The following is a 15500-nucleotide window of genomic DNA, read 5'->3' as shown; positions in this document are numbered from 1 at the left end:
TGTGTTCATGACATCAGAGTGAAGCTGAACTGCTGAAAAAAAGAAAAGAAAAAAGAAATAAAAGGAAAAAGTCCTGCGGGACTCGATTAACTTCTCTCCTTCCGGTCGGGCATTATAAACACGCAGCGTGCTAAGCGATTCTGCCACACGGAAGATCCGAAGATCCTGTGCGAAACTTAAATCTATCTATGTATGCTATACACAACACAAATTTACATTGATATTCAGTTTTTTGGCGATATACGTCAAGTGACTGATAGCGCTGTTCAACTTCCCACGAGTGGCCGCGTGGATTCGATCAATATACAGTTACAAAGATAAATCGGGAATCGTTTCGACCAGATTCCATTCTCATTTTCAGTGATCGACAACGAAAATAATGTTAAGTAGCGACTTGAAGTATAATATAATATTGAGAAATATTCGTGAAGTCCAATTCTTTATGCAGTCCTACATAATTCAGATGAAATTGTTTCTGTCATGCAACCAATTGAAAATTTCGTGTGGTGTCGGCGTGTCCAAGTAAGTTGATTGGAAAGGATATGTGAATGAATATTTACCAATAGGTCTTTATATTGTAAAAAAAAATCAAACATGGCCATGCGGTCTTTTTAGAGCCATCTTCACTTTAACATTTGTAATTTCAAGTCCAAGTTGCCAGTCAAAGCAATGTGGTCTCCAACACAAAACAAAGGGATATTGTGTGTGTGTGTGTGTGTGTGTGTGTGTGTGTGTACGTTTACATGAAAACGTGATTTCTACATGGACGAAGGTGAATACTCCATAAAAGAAAAAAAGCAAAAGATGTAAGTATTTTGTTTCGTGTTCTTATGGGGTTCGAACCCGTACGTGTGCAACCTCACGTATCTTGTGACGTCGCCTTTATCCTCTCGGCCATACGTCTCGACGAGAAAATATGAGGAATGTAAACTTATGTATGTGAAAGATGAATCAGGAATCGTTTCGTCCACATTCCATTCGCATTTTCAGTTTTTAGCTGCAAAATTATCAACCTGATGAGGAGATTTGAAAAAATAAAATGCATGATTACTGCAGCTTATTGTCTGAGCTACCACATACTTAAGTTTCAGAGGAAATGGAGCAAAATCAGCTGAAATAAAGGTGGTGAAACGTTGTCAAGTCAATGCATGGTTTAAAAAAAAAATCACCTCCCTTAGACATAACACGTCAACTTGTCTGATTTTGAGTCTTTACCTTTAATCACAATTTGAAGTATGATGGTAAGTCTTCTCGAACTAAGAGTGTGGAACGGAAGCTTCTACGTGAAAGATGAATCATGACGATCACCCGTGACCGACACATCTTTAAAGGGATCAGTTATTAGAGGTGGAAGACCTCGTGCCAAGATATTGTTTCAGCAATTCCAAAGCAATGATACCCTTACATTTAGGTATACCATAATTTCCTTCTGAAATCATTGGTATTATTCATGTACAATTGCTTGCCTTGTCCATAAACTTTGCTTTATAAACTTTCAGTGAAAGGTGTTATAACATAATTCTGTAACGCCATTAGCAGTGATTGACTACATAAGTAAAGATATATCAAATTGAACGCTTAGCGCGTATAAAAGGGGGATTTTAGCCTGATGTTGTGTTATTCACTGCTCAGATACCAACAACACTCATCACCTACGGTTACGTATAGAGAAATAGCCATGGCGAAAATAAGGTTTTCCTTTTCTTTGGCAGATAGACACACAACCCCTTTGAACACACTATAATTGACATGGAGGGACATGAAAAAGTTCATTACTACTACTAAACAGTGATGCCTTCTACTCATGTGGCACAAGATACCTTTATAGCAGCATAAAACCTGTCTACAATTCCGTTATTGGGTCAAACAATAGCAACCTGGAATTTCAAAGAGACGAGCGAGACGCCATACACCTGTCCTAGAGTTAATTTATTCAGTTGCCATTCCTGCTCCAGTTGAGTTATGTAAATTATTTTCCGACCTGTCTTGTGCAGTGTAACAGGAACAAACGTAGAGAAAAGGAAAGAGAAAACGAAAGGTGGCAAGCGGGGCACTGTATATCAAGGGCAATTTACAACATTACGTATGATAAATGAAGCAAATCCAACCTCCAGCCTCCGACAAAAAAAAAAAAAAGGGAACTTGAGTGACTGTGTGTCGTGGGGTAATGACATCGGAATGAGGCTGACCTGCCAAAAGAAAAACAAAGAAAGAGAGAGAGAGAGAAAAAAAATAATAGCGTCCTGCGGGTCCCGAACATCTCGTCCTAAGGTAGTGCATAATGACCATGCAGCGCGCTAAGCGACTATAAAGCCACACGGCTGTCCCGAAGATTGGATGTGAAATTCATATCTTTATATCATTTACAACATGAAAAAGTTCATTACTACTACTAAACAGTGATGCCTTCCATTCATGTGGCACAAGATACCTCTATAGCAACATAAAACCTGTCTACAACTCCGTTATTGGGTCAAACAATAACAACCTGGAATTTCAAAGAGATGAGCGAGACGCCATACACCTGGACTAGAGTTAATCAATTCAGCTCCCATTCCTGCCAGTTATCTAAACGTACATGTTCCTACCTATCCTGTTACAATATTACAAGAACCAATGAAGAGAAAAGGAGAGAGCAAACGAAAGGTGGCAAGCGGGACACTGTAACAAGGGGCAATTTACAACATTAAGTGTGACAAAATTAATGAAGCAAACCCAATCTCCAAACTCCAATACAAAACGAGGGAAATAGAGCAGCCGTGTTCACGGGTTACGTATACTTGGTAAAATAATACGATAAATGACATCGGAGTAAAGCTGAATTGCCGGAAAAAAAAAAAAAAAAAAAAGAAAGAGAAAACTTCCGCGGGAGTCGAACTTCTCGCCTTCCGGTATGGCGTTATGAACACCCAGCGCGCTAAGCGATTACGCCATATGGCTGTCCTGGAGATTCTATGCGAAACTTAAATGTATGATTATACTGTCGTGACAGTGCTGACTGAGATGGCGCTATTCAACTTCCCACAAGTGGCCGCGTGGATTCGACCAATATACAGTTGCAAAGAACAATCGGGAATCATTCCGTACAGATTGCATTCTCATTTTCAGTTTTTAACTACAAAATTGTCGACCTGATGAGGAGATTTGAAAATATAAAATGCATGATGACTGCAGCTTATTGTCTCAGCTACAACATATTTATGTTTCAGAGGAAATGGAGCAAAATCAGATGAGGTAAAGGTGCTTAAACGTTGTCAAGTCAATGCATGGTTTGAAAAAAAAATCACCTCCCATAGACATAACACGTAAACTTGTCTGATTTTGAGTCTTTACCTTTAATCACAATTTCTAGTATGATGACGTCATCATATATCAAAACAATCACATGGACTTGAGAGGCAAATGTTCAAAGTACAACATATCTGAATTTGGGATAATATTGAGCTTAAACAACAGAGATACGAGCAAATGAATGTCAGAAACAGTACCTCAAAAAAATCAATTCCACTTTTTTTATATAAAATGACGATTTGATGACGTCATCGCGTTTCTCTGGCAATATTGATACTTGGAATGTTATTTACAATTCATATGCTTTTGTAATATGCAATAGAAATATAGGGTCAACGGACGATTTAAAGAGCTATGACGAAATAAACAAAGACATGTTTTTTCACTATATTTGCAGAAAGACGCGCGTGCGGAATTTCAACTTTGACGCCTGTGCATTCCTTTGTTATGGGTCGAAATCGATCGGAAATCAATGGATACTGTTACTCAAAGTATCAGGAATCCAAATCAGTCAAAAAAAATGCATTTCCATGTTTCTTAAGCGCTCTGCGCGCGAAATTGCGCGGACGGACGCGCACGCGAGAAAATGTTTGAAACGCTTATAATTGTCTGAAACTTCGAGATTTCCCATTGGGAAGTCGTTTTGAGCCTTTTAAAATTTTGACGCGCGCTTACGCGCGCCTAATGATGACCTGGGTAACTAGCGTTAGAAAGTAAGATAGAGCGTGACCTGAACTTTATGTCCAGCGAAAATGATACAGAAATGACATCTAGTTATGAAGTTATGATTGATCATGTGACAAGGTCCGAAAATCACAAAATGGCGCCTAGATGACGTCATAGATATGTTACTGTCATGAAAACCTTATTGTGGCTAGATATTGTTATGAGACATGTTGACTGAAAATGTCATGTCATTCCGTGATGTCATTGTTGAGATATTGACGACACAAAATGTGGCAGAAAGAAAGAAGAATAAAAAACGAGACATGAAAACTCGTCACATTGAGGACGAGTTAGGTGATACGCTTGTGGTCATCAGATGACGGTCATCTGTGATCGACAAAGAAAAGAATGTGATATAGGCACCTTGAACTTATATTGAGCGTGCATGCGAAACCGTTTCTGTAACCACTCGGCCGCGGGTCATCCACGGAAATGGTAAGACAAAAAAAAAAACAATGTATAGATATAACAGGGGGAAAGTCAATGCCCACTCAACTAACGTGGCCTGGTGAACATCTATTGCATTGCTAGACGGAGAAGCGGCCCTGTAACGACTGAGGTCACTATGCCATTTCTGGCAACTTGGGAAAAATACGTCCCGCAGACATAAAACCTATAATCGGCTGGTTTTGATACCTTGCCTTTAATCACAATTTTCAGTGTAATGACGTCATCAAATTACAAAACAATGACATCGTCTTGAAAGACAATTGTTCAAAGTACAACACCTCAGTCGTCGTCATTACATACTATGATCGGTTTGACAAAGTCAACCTGCAAAATGTTGCTGCAGTCGAAGCAATGTGGTCTCCAACACACAAAAAAGAGGGATATGGCGTGTGTGTGTGTCTGTGTGTGTGTATAGGTGCGTTTATATACGAACGTGATTTCTACATGGACGAATATGAAATACAAAATTGAAGAAAAAAAGTAAAATTTAAAAAAAAAAAATGTTTCGTGATCTTGTGGGGTTCGAACCCGCAATCTCACGTCTCTGAGACGGCGCCTTTAACCACTCGGCCATACGTCTCGACGAGAAAATATGGGGAACGTAAACTTATGTATGTGAAAGATACATGGGGAATCGTTTTGTCCACATTCCATTTTCATTTTCAGTTTTAAACTGCAAAATTGTCAATCTGATGAGGAGATTTCAAAGAATAAAATGCATGATTACTGCAGCTTATTGTCTCAGCTACAACATATTAAAGTTTCAGAGGAAATGAAGCAAAATCAGCTGAGATAAAGGTGCTTAAACGTTGTTAAGTCAATTGATGCTTTTAAAAAAAATCACCTCCCATAGACAATACACGTAAACTTGTCCGATTTTGCGTCTTTACCTTTAATCACAGTTTAAGGTATGATGACGTCATCAAATATCAAAAGCATGACATGGACTTAAAAGGCAAATGTTCAAAGTACAACATATCTGAATTTGGGATAATATTGAGCTTAAACAACAGAGATACGAGCAAATGAATGTCAGAAACAGTACCTTAAAAAAATTAATTCCACTTTTTTGATTTCAGATGACGATATGATGACGTCATATTTTAATTATGGAAATAATGATACTTGAAACGTTATTTTCAATTCATATGCTTTTGTAATATGCAATAAAAACATAGGGTCACCTGACGTTTTAAAGAGCTATGGCGAAATAAACAAAGACATGTTTTTTCACTATATTTGCACATAGATGCGCACGCGAAATTTCAACTTTGACGCCAGTGCATTGCTTTGTTATTTGTCAAAATCTATCAGAAATCAATGGATATTGTTACTCAAAGTATCAGGAATCCAGATCAGTCAAAAAATGTGCATTTTCATGTTACTGACGCGCTGTGCGCGCGAAAATGCGCGGACGGACGCGCACGCGCAAAATTGTTTGAAACGCTTAAAATTGTCTGAAACTTCGAGATTTCCCATTGGAAAGTTGTTTTGAGCCTTTTAAATGTTTGACGCGCGCTTACGCGTCCTAGATGACGTCCTAGGTAATTAGCATCTGAGAAAGAAAGATAGAGCGTGACCTGAACTTTATGTCCACAAAAACTGATACAGAAAGGACCTTTAGTTATGAAGTTATGATCGATCATGTAACATGGTCCGAAAATCACAAAATGGCGCCTAGATGACGTCATAGATACGTTACTGTCATGAAAACCTTATTGTGGCTAGATATTGTCATGAGACATGTTGACTGAAAATGTCATGTTACTCCGTAATGTCATTCTTGAGATATTGACGACACAAAATGTGGCAGAAAGAAAGAAGAATAAGAAAAAAGACAGATTTTGACAATCACAATAGGTGATACGCTGATAGCGTATCACCTAAAAAGAGAAATTTTGACAATTACAATAGGTGATACGCTGATAGCGTATCACCTAAAAAGAGAAATTTTGACAATTACAATAGGTGATACGCTGATAGCGTATCACCTAAAAAGACAGATTTTGACAATCACAATAGGTGATACGCTAAAAGCGTATCACCTAATAAAAAAAAAGAGAAATTTTGACAATTACAATAGGTGATACGCTGATAGCGTATCACCTAAAAAGAGAAATTTTGACAATCACAATAGGTGATACGCTGATAGCGTATCACCTAATAAAAAAAAATAAAGAGAGATTTTGACAATCACAATAGGTGATACGCTGATAGCGTATCACCTAAAAAGAGAGAGAAAATGAGGCAGAGTTCAACAAATTAGAAAAAGCACGTAAATGCAGGCGATCATGATTAATAGTCAAAGTATGAGATTACAATCGGCCATGCGGATGTATATGATTGCCTTATTTACATGTCTGATTTCTATAAACTATGTTATATTTAAATTTAAGTTCCCTTCCCTCCTTGATAAAAGTTGTGTTGGGTTTTCGCTATAGGCATTTATTAGGACACGCTATAAAAACGACAACAAATGACTACTATACATCAAGAGATGACCTATACATGAACTACTATAATTCTGTACGTTCTGATATAATGCAACTGCTTGTTTGTTTGTTTGTTTGTTTTGAATTACCATGGTCTATGTCAGGGGAAAGATGAAGAAAAATAGTAGAGTGTATCACTCTCATATCCGAATGATTGAGATAAGTGTGTATTCCCGCCCTTTCTATACAGGTAAACGATTTAAGCTTGGTATGCTATTATAAAAGCCTTGTGTCACGCAGAAGAACTGATTCCGCGATCCCTTTAACCTTTCATAAAATTCACGTTTTAAGATAGTAACGATAGCTTGTAGGAGATAAAGTAAGTTAGCGTCCCTGGCTGTGGTTCTGAACACAAAAGGGACTGAAAAAATCTTTTACAAATTAGCAGACATAATGCCGATCCTCCAACACTGTCGCTCCATTACGTCACTAATTCTGCTATCAATGACGAAAAAAGAATACTGGTTGCGTGATTATCCACCCTTTGATAGCAGGAAGTTTACCTTTCATTGTTCAAGGCTTCGTTGATGCGGGGTTTACTCGGATACAAGCGTGAACAGTGTCGTCCGAGTTCTTTCATTCGGAATTCCTCAGAATACACAATTCAATAGGCAATTAGCGCTGCTACTTCGCAAAGCTGTTAGCCAAATTCTTTGCAGACTTGACCTCTCACATGTCAGCTACACGTAAGACACGACAAACAGCTATCATTACACACATTCTGATTTTAGAAAAATAAAGAAACACACTTTTGAGTAGCGACACAGCTTTCTGTCACTTTCTCAAATAGGTCCTACTTCTAAAAAATACACAAATGACAAGAGTCAGAATATCCTCCAAAGGGAACACGAGCTATTTGGGCATTGATATATGTTTGTCGTCCGATTTCTCTCCATGTCGTCGCGGTCCAAACCATCATAAGAAAATAGGGCAATAAGTTTTATTAACCAGGGAAATAAAATTACGCATTACATACATTTGGCTTAAATTATCACACGAATTGTCGACTTTATGAAGACGAGAATAATTGACAACTTAGGCCATGCTATATCTCCAAAGATGAACTTTAAACAGCAAGTCACATACCAGGGAACGCAAATTATAATTATTTGAATGAATTCATTAATGAGGCCAATAAAAGTTGTAAAAGTACACACACACATAGAGAGGTTTCAAGTTCGATATGTGATCATGTATTAGCTCATTGATAAAGTATCATAAATTTTTCGTGATCATTCGTTGGAATTATTTTTTTTTTCAGCGCCATTTGTGCGTCACATCAATCACCACTTCATGAAATGTGGTGCATGTATCAAACGCAACTCGCTGGTCATGCAATCGATAGCCTTGGTCAGCTCACTGTTATTACGTAATTAAGCCCTCGCAGCCGCCGACGCCGCCGCGCGCACCATGCTTTGTTTTGTCTTCAATGGGGTCAAGAGCAATGCTTCATTAGCATACGCCCTAGCAACGGAGGCGGAGTTTCAATCGGGCAAGAACAATAGGTGCGAAACGCAACGCAAAGGCGAGCATTCGAAAAAAATGAAACCGAAAAAAATTGTCGCAGAAAAACTGTGATTTGGGACCCTTGTCCTCATTTTTACACGCTGAAATTTTCTGTAGAAATAGATAAAACGTCAAGGAATCAAAATCCGTCATAAAAAAATTTCGACCCGAGCAGTGCTTCCCCTTCATTTTCGGCTCATTACGGGAAAAGTCCCCGTGCGACTTATGACTCATTTTGTCGGAGCGCCACACATATATTCTGATAGGGTTTGTTCCCTATACACCCTCGGCACCTCAACTAGGGAGAAACGCTACAATTACATCAACTATATACTTTTCCAGTTTAAATGCTACGTTCGTCCAACGTTGGTCCAACGTCATGCGTGTATGTTTGTACGATGTCAGAAACGTGAGGTTGGCCAAACGCCATTTTGTCCGTCGGGTCAACATTTTTCAAACGGTGAATGCCTAATGTTGGACCAACGTTGGAAAATGTCAGACCCTCATTGTATCAACCGTTTTCCACTTTGAATGCTGCGTTGGTCCAACATTAGTCCAACGTCATGCGCGTATGGTGTCACGTCAGAAACATGAGGGTGGCCAGCGCTTTGGCAAAGAGTTGCGTTGAGTGTTAGCCAATGTTGAGGAGATTATAGCATATATATGTAATTCACAACCGGTTACTTGTCCAAATGTTGATGAATTGTAACATACAGTTGAGTTAGCTAACAATGGTCAACTGGAGTGGGGTTGGTGTACTCCTGGAATGATACTCCGTATATTAAAGTTCACTATAGCTTGGTCTAGAGTTGGGAAAAACGTCATTTCCATCATTATCCACCATAAGGGAGAGTCTGTAAATTGAAAACTAATGAAGGAAGACCAAAGACATTAAAGTGAAAACTAAGTTTCGGTAAGTGCTTGAGAACCCGTCTAGCACCATTTCATTTTTGCTTGCAATATATCGAAAGAGTCAACTAAGAAACTTACCTGGCTGACGCGGTTTGCCGGAATGATGAGTCGGTTTGGAGTATTTTGAGAAAAATAATTATAGTAGGAAAACCGACTTTTATTCCAGAAGGCTCCAGATTACTAAGTAACTCGGTCTCGGGAAAAATTCGACCTTACTACAGACAATTCACACACGTACGCAGTGAGTGATCGCCACATTCTACTGGCCAATGCATAATACCAAATGAGGCCTAACTGAATGGACAGGAAAGTGCGTGCTAACGTAATCCTGTACAAAACAAAACAAAAATGAGAGCGCGCGGTCCTCAGGTGCTGAGACACGCGGTCTTTGGAGTTTTTGTTGTTGTTTATCAAGCGCCTTTGATTGTTTTAGAGGTGCTTCATAGGCGCACACTAATTTTGCATGCGCGCAAAAGAGGTTTTTGATGCGCGCGTTGTAACAACTCGGACCATTACTGCGAGTAGCCAGAACACGAGGCGCTAGTTTATACAGGCCGTTCCCATAGGACAACACTGGACAATCAGAGGGACAACCATTACAATTCATCCCGCCGTCAAAGCGAAGCCGAGTTATCCCCGAGTCCGAGTACTAGCCTGACCCCTTTCGTGTAAGTTCTGAGACTGAACCTTTTTGGTTATAATTTCGCATTTTCGTCGTTACCCATCGAATATCTTGTAATAACATCATTATCCTGCACATTTCCTAAGCATACGTTCACATTTGGGAGCGAAATTTGACAACTTTTGCAGGCGTACCAGAACTTTGTTTGGGCTTTAAATGAAAATGTATTGATGCCAAGAATGAACTTTTTTAAAAAGATTTAACAGTTTTATTCTTATTTCCACCAAAGGAAAAAAATGATTTAAAGCCGTACATGTTGTCAATTTCACTTTCATTCATTGAATGATGGTTCACCGAACAGAATATAAAAAAGGCACTATTTATATTTAAAACTAGAAATGTCGCTACGGCGACTGGTGTATGCCTCCGCCATAATGCATGGTTCTCCTAATAGGTCTATAGTACAATGTATTAACAATGTGTGATGAAAGTTTCACACAATTGGCAAAATATTAAAATGACAGGTTTGCCACAAATGTGCTGAATGTTCACTTTCCTAGAACTAGGTTCAATTGGATGAATGATTAAAACGTCAGAGTGCAGGTATTTGGGGGAACTGATGATTTTTACTTAACTTTTGACCCTTTTATAAGCTTATGCATTGAGTAATTTTCAAGGTATTGAGAAAAAGTATAATTTCAGTATCAAATGATAAAATAGTATCATCTAAACCTGGCCTTTTACCTTTGACCTCACAGTTCCAAAGAGAATCACTGTTAGGTTGAACATGCATAAATATGTAAGTTTCATGATGATACCTTGAGTTACTTTTGAGATATGGAGGAAGAAGTGCAATTTAGCACTTTCACTCGACCTTTGACCTTTGACCTTTGACCTTTTGGCGAGAAACTTCCCACAGAATATATATTGGATTATACATGCATACATCAAGTTTAAAAAAAATCCTTCAGGCATTGCATGAATATAAGGAAAGCAGTGATATTTTGAGGAGTTGACCTTGACCTTTGACCCCTGACCTTTGACCCATGACTCCCAACTTTCCTAGATAATCACTGCCCATCGGTACATGCATATATACTAAGTTCCATGAAGATACCTTGAACCACTTGCGAGATATGGAGAAAAACATGAAATTTCAACCTTTTTTCACAAAATAACCCGTGACCTTTGACCTTTGACCCCGTGACCGTAAAATCCAAACAAAGTATTATCCCCCCAGGATATACCCTCATACCAAGTTTGATGCAAAACCACCTCACGGTTCTTGAGATATCGACAAAAACAAAACGGGACGGACGGACGTACAGACGGACGTACGGACGTACGGACGGACGGACGGACGGACGGACGGACGGACGACCCGAAAACATAATGCCTCCGGCCACTTCGTTGGCGGAGGCATAAAAAATGCAATAAAAATAATAAAACAATGCACACGCCGTCATGGTAACAAAAAAGATAATGAATCACAACAACGGAGAAGAGAAAAGTGTTAAGCTATTTAAGTGTTTACTGTTTATAATATTATTGCAACATGTTCATGATATAAAGTCTTTTTTTTCAGTACACTGTATCGGGATTTTTTGCCAAGTCATAATCACGTCAAAAATGTGGTTGGGACAACGTCGGCCCAACGTTGAAATAACGACGTACAAAGATCATGAATATTAATGAGAGAATTTGCAATTCAAATATGACGAAAATATTTTTAAAAAACGTTAAATGTAAAAGTATTGATGCTGGGATTAAACAGTAAACTGTGTTGGAAATTTTCATCACATTTTTGTTGATTTATGCACAATTTCCACTCGAGTTTGTAAAAAGTATTCTGATGTTTTGATGGAATTTTGACGAAAATGTAATGAAAGTGTCAATCAGTAACCACGTCTTGAAACATTATCATCACGCAGGGGTTCATAAAGAAAACCAAATAGACGCTACTGTTCTTACAGATAGGATATAGGAATAGCTATAGGTATAGGTATAGGTAAAGGAATAGGGATAGGATGTAGAAGCTTAGGAATAGGGTAGATTCTAGGAATTATAGGAATAGACTCTAATTCAGGCGGCTTCTGCCCAGAAAAAAGACTACCAGAAACATGCATGACGTTGACCTAAAAAACTTTTTTGGTCATCGGACCAACGTTGGCTCAACAGTAAAAGGACGTTGGACGAACGTTGGTACATCTTTGGCTCAACGGTGAAAAGTGAATTATAAACTGTTGATCCAGCGTTGGGACAACGTCATAAAAAGGTCGGAGAGGAATTTTTAATGACGTTGGTGGGAAGTTGAGATTGCGCTATTATATGGTGAAAATGGTTGGTATAAGGTTGTTCTTTCGGTGGGATGACATCAAAACACTTTCAAAAAGTGGTAGGTATATCGTTGGGAAAGTGTTATAGCATGGTAGACTAGAAATGTCGCTATGGCGACTGGTATGCCTCCGCCACAATGCATGGTTCTCCGAATAGGTCTATAGCACAATGTCTTGACAATGTGTGATGACAGCTTCACATAACTGGCAAAATATTAAAATGACAGGTTTGTCACAAATGGATGGAGTGTTCACTATCCTTGAACTAGGTTTATTTGACCCTTCTGTAAGTTTAAAGAAGAAGTGAAATTTAGCACTTTCACTTGACTTTTGACCTTTTGACCTTTGACCTTTAGTTAAGCAACTTGCGAGAGAATCTGTATTGGGTAATATATGCAAACACTAAGTTTCAAGAAAAAATCCTGCGGGAATTGCCTAGATAAGAGAGAAATAATGACATTCTATGAGTTGACCTTGACCTTTCACCCCGACCTTTGACCCATGACCCCTAAATTCCCTACATGATCACTGCCCGTCAGTACATGCATATATACTAAGTTCCATGAAGATACCTTGAAATATTTGAGATAATGGAGAAAAAAGTGAAATATTAAATTTTTCACTTGACCTTTGACCCTTGACCTTTGACCTCATGACCCAACGCTCTCTCTGGGGAATCCTTATTTGGTAGTTCATGTATACACCAAGATTCAAGAAAATACCTCCAGGCATAGCATAGATATAGCGGAAATAGTGAAATTTTGAGCATTTCACCTTGACCTTTCGACCTTTGATCTTAAGCATGTGCGCTCAAAAGTTGATAGGCACAACATCGCCCACCATACATATACATGCTAAGTTTCATTTGGATACCTTAACTGTTTTTTAGATACGCTGTCCACAAAATTGATTACGGACGGAAGGACCGACGGATGGACGGAAGGACGGACGGAAGGACGGACGGACGGACAACCCGAAATATAATGCCTCCGGTGACACTTCGTGGCGGAGGCATAAAAAGTGGTTGCTACAACGGTGGTTTAACATTGGGATAACGTCATAACAGAGTGGAAAAGTGGTTGATACAACGTTGGTCTAACAATGGGATAACGTCATTGTGGGATGGTTTATACAACGTTGGTCTAAGGTTGGGATAACACCATAACACCTTTGCAAAGTGGTTGGTATAACGTAGAGATAATGTCAACATATGGTGGATCAACGTGGTTATTAACACGTTGGTCTGACGTTGGGATAACGTCGAAACACGATGGAAAAGTGGTCGGTGCAACCTTGCTCTAACAGTGGGATAACGTTATCACGTGGTGGAAGAGTGGTTGGTATAACATTGCTCTAACATCATGAAACAGTTATAGTATGGTATGAACTTGGTTGGAACAATGGCGGTGTAACGGTGAGATAACGTCATTACAAGGTGGAATAGTGGTCGATGCAGCGTTGGTCCAACGGTGGGATAGCGTCATAACAAAGTGGAAAAATGGTTGGTTTTATGTTGGGATAACGTCATTACAAAGTCGAAAAGGGAATGGTTTAACTGTGTCATATTACAGTGGAAAAGTGGTTGATATAACGTTATAACAGGGTGGAAAAGTGCTTGATATAACGTTAAAACAGGGTGGAAAAGTGCTTGATATAACTTTGGTATTACGTCAAGATTTCACTGTTGGGCCAATGTTAGCCCGACGGTCAAAATGACGTTGGATCAATGTCATGTTTCTGACATTGTGTCAACATACACACAAGTATTTGGGCCAACGTTGGGACGGGGCATCATGTAAAGTGGAAGAACATTGGTCTGACATTGTACCAACGTCGGCCCAACATAAGGCTTTACCGTTGGACCAACAATGGCCCGATGGCCAAAATGGCGTCGGTCGGAGCGACGTCATGTTTCTGTTGTTGGCCTGACGTACATGTATGCCGTTGGACCAACGTTGGGCCAACGCAGCATTGCTGTCTGGGTTCATTTTGCTAACGCGCTGTGCGCGCGAAAACGTGCGGACGGACGCGCACGCGCGGATTTTTTTGAAACGCTTAAAATTGTCTGAAACCTAGAGAAAAATGGTCGGGAAGTCGTTTTGAGCATTTTAGATTTTTGATTCGCGCGTGCGCGCACGTCATGGTGACCTTGGTAATTAGCATAGTACAGGATGACCAGACGTGACTTGAACTTTATGTCTACCGAAAATGGTAAGAAATGACACATAGTTATCAATTTATGATCGACTATTGAAAATCACAAAGTGGCGCCTAGATGACGTCACAGATAAGTTATCGTCATGAAAATGTTGCTGTGCTGAGATATTGTCATGAGATGATGACTGAATTGGTCAAGTAATTATTGACATATTTTGTTCACAAAATTCGTCAGAAAGAAATCGGAATTTCGATCAAACACAATAGGTGATACGCCAAAAGCGTATCACCTAATGAACAGCCTGAACCAAGTTCACAAGTGGTTCTATAATCCATGAAACAAAGTTACGTGATAACAACAAGCAAAAATGAGGAGCAAACGAAGGCGAAAATATTTCATTTTTACTCTCCTAACGCGGGAAAAGAAATACGAATGGGGGGGGGGGGTGGTGGGGTAATATCAAAGTCAAAATGTCAAGGGTATCTCCCGGTTTCGACAGAAAACAGAACTATCGGGGAGCGTTTTTAGTAATTTTCCCAAAATTGTTGTTTTCGCTTTTGTTCGTCTATTGTTTTGCAGGGTACTGTTCGTTATTCCGAAGGTTCGCTATTCCGAAGGGTCATTATTCCGAAGGCTCGTTCAGGCCCTATCCGAAAAAGAAATTCGGAATTACAAACCTTTGGAATAATCTTCGGACTAAGGAGCCGTGAGAATAACGAACCTTCGGAATAACGAGTTGTAACCGTTTTGCCGGGGGGGGGGGGGGGGGATCTGTGTGTGTGTGTGTGCGTGTGTGTGTGTGTGTGTGTGTGTGTGTGTGTTTTATATCATATATGATCCGTTAGATTTCAGCGGGTGCTGCTATAACCCCTCGAAACTCGAGTTCAACAATAAAAGCAAGTGGCGGGTATATAGAAGAGATCACAATTTGACGATGAATTGAGAAGACATATATTTCAATACATCAATAGGAATTAGGAAGATCATAATTACATGAACAAATAAAA

The sequence above is a fragment of the Diadema setosum genome, chromosome 10 (assembly GCF_964275005.1).
Source record: "Diadema setosum chromosome 10, eeDiaSeto1, whole genome shotgun sequence".
Classification (NCBI taxonomy): domain Eukaryota; kingdom Metazoa; phylum Echinodermata; class Echinoidea; order Diadematoida; family Diadematidae; genus Diadema; species Diadema setosum.
This window is presented reverse-complemented; position numbering follows the sequence as displayed.